This window comes from Belonocnema kinseyi, chromosome 6 (assembly GCF_010883055.1).
Source record: "Belonocnema kinseyi isolate 2016_QV_RU_SX_M_011 chromosome 6, B_treatae_v1, whole genome shotgun sequence".
In the NCBI taxonomy this organism is placed as follows: domain Eukaryota; kingdom Metazoa; phylum Arthropoda; class Insecta; order Hymenoptera; family Cynipidae; genus Belonocnema; species Belonocnema kinseyi.
Window position 1 is genome coordinate 149,861,826 of NC_046662.1, and position 2,860 is coordinate 149,864,685.

The 2,860-nt window shown below is 28.9% G+C and overlaps 1 protein-coding gene across 2 annotated transcripts in view; it reads right to left on the minus strand.

Moving 5' to 3' along the window:
• LOC117174498 overlaps positions 1-2,860 on the minus strand; it is a 141,237-nt gene that overhangs the window by 64,446 nt on the left and 73,931 nt on the right. The window lies entirely within an intron of this gene.

Below are 2,860 nucleotides of genomic sequence, written 5' to 3' on the forward strand. Positions count from 1 at the left end.
GCAGGCTACCATACCAACGGGGGGCTGTTTCTGGGCGCTGTGCGGGCCGCAGGTCATTCCTGTGCCGATTCCAAAAACTGCAGATCGGTCCGGGAGGGACCTCGACCCAGAGATCCAGAAGGCCCGTGTTAGCTAGGCTGTTTCATCCTTCTATTATACTACAATAGTGCATGCCACGAGAGCAGTTTAGAAGCAGTTTAAAACAAAACGAAATGAATTTTTTATCTAATTTTGTTTTAATTATATTTCTAATTATGTTTTCTAAAGCAATTTTGGCATGCATTAATATTTGTTCATTTAATGAACAAATTATATAAACACATGAACATTTTAGGAGTTTTTAAACCAACAGCGAATCAAATGCATATTTGGTGCATTTTTACGCAAAAATAAATAGATTTTTTCTTCTGACCTTGCTAAAATTATATTGCGTATGAAGTTGAATGAAAAAATGTTGCTGTTCATTAATATAATTTTATTCTATGAACAAATTACACACAAACAAATGCATATTTTGGGCATTTTCAAACTAAAAAATTGTTTTTCATCTGACTTTGCTAAAATAATATTTAAAAAGTGTAGTTATGCATTAATATTTGTTCATTTTACGAACAAATTATATAAACAAATGCACATTTTGTACTTTTCCAAGCAAAAATAAATAGTTTTTTTCTTCTGACCTTGCTGAAATTATATTTCGAATGGCATTTAATGGAAAGATTTGGCTATGAATTAATATATTTTTATTTTATTAGCAAATTATATATAGAAAATGCATACTTTTGGCTTTTTTAAACAAAAATAAATCGTTTTTTCATCGAAGCTTGCTCAAAACATATTAAAAAGATCAGATTTGGAATGCTTGGAAAATACTTGATCAAAAAGATCTCTTCTAGATGGCAGTATTTATATGCTTCTTTATATTCTGAATTGTCTACTTAATTAAGTATAGTCAAAGATTAAGTTTCTCATAGCTCTGTAGGCTTTGAGGTACACATTCTCATCGTGACACTCGCGCTGCGCGCTCGATTTCCGACAGACATTTGTAAACAGGTTTTGTTGGATTTTTTTCTCGTAACTTTCGTAACTTTTCCACACATTTTATTTTATTTTTTTTCAACATTATTTTTCACGAATAAAACAAAAAGTACGCGTCCTATCCAGAAGTGATTCTTAACGAAATTGTAGATCTTTTTTGGGATAACTATTTTTGTTAATTCATCTTTTTTCGTATCCTACACAGTTTGTCCACAAAATGGAATTTTTTCTCTTCCATTATTTTTTGTGCAATCAAAATTTAAATTGTCGGTTTTTGAAGAAAATCTAAAAATTGGTTATGATAATTTTGTAGGGCTTTCAAAAAGAAATGTTTTTCTTCTCTTGACTTTTTTTCATATCGTGCGTTTTTCGGCTTCAAATTTTGATTTTCGGTTGATAAGAAAAATTTTGAAAACGGACAGATAGACGCCATCGTGAAAACCTGATTTTCGAATTCAGGGGGTCTCGAAACGTGGAGATCCGTTGAAAAAGTGTGATGTCAAATTTCCGACAATTCTAATACTTTCTCAATCATAAATGATGAGAATGTAAAAATGCACATTTTGTGCCTTTTCGCGCGAAAATAAATCGTTTTATCTTCTGACCATGCTAAATTAACGTTTCTAACAACATATTGAACTTTCTGATTTTCGAATAAACTTTTGTTACGAATTTCACTATATTTTTGATATTCATACCTTTTATTAAAAATTTGTCTTTTTGGTGTAAAGTGAAGTGTCTTGGTTGAAAATACAACTCATTATTTTAAAGTTGAAGTAAATTGTTGTAAGATGATTTTATTTTTTACAAATTTAACTATTACCTCAAAAAAAATGTTCCTCTTGGTTGAAAATTTATTTTATCATTAAAAACTTAATTGTTGCAGTTGAAGGTTCATCATTTTATATAAAAAGTAATTTCTTTAATTCAAATTTCAAAATTTTTTTGGAAGTTGGTTTTTATTAAGTAGAAAATTAAATATTGAATTGGAAATGTCACTGCTTCATTTCTGATAGGAAATTTATTTTCTTTATTTGAAAAATTAGTCTTCTTAAGTTCTTATGAAGAAAATTAAAGTGTTTAATTAAAAGTTGTACTACTTGGTTCAAATTTTAACTGATTGGTTTGTTAGTTTAATTGATTTAACTATTTTCTGGAAAACTCTTTCTCTAGATTGAAAATTGATTTTCTTATGTAACAATTTAACCATTTCATTTTTTATTGAAAAATAAACTTTTGAAGTTTTTATTGAGAATTTATTGTACATACATTTGTTTTGTGAATGAAACTCTTGGAAGAAAGTTTAACTGAATTCTTAAAAACTCATATAACTAGTATAAAATTTCCCTATTTTGTTAAAAATTAGTCTTTTGGATTGCAAATTTATTATTTGTGGTGGAAAATGCATCTTTCATGGTAGAAAATTCAAGCTTTTTCCAACAATATCGTCTGTTTGTCAACATTTTTCTAATTTAGTTCAACTATTTTGCCAAAAATTCGCTCTCTGAAATTTTGAAGAATCATTTAGTTTACGACAAATAACAGAAAAAAGTTTGAGAGTAGGAAAAAAAGTTTTCTGTGCATTTGTTGACCTAGAAAAAGCTTTTGACAAGGTAGATAGAAGTAAACTTTGGGAAATTCTGGAAGAATATGGAGTCAATGGATGGATCCTACAAGCTATAAAAACAATATACACAGGTAGCAAAGCGAGTGTAAGAGGGAATGGGAAACTGAGTGAATGTTTCGATATTATTCAAGGAGTTAGACAAGGATGCGTTATGTCTTCATGGTTATTTATATTATTTATGGACAAGTGTTTAAG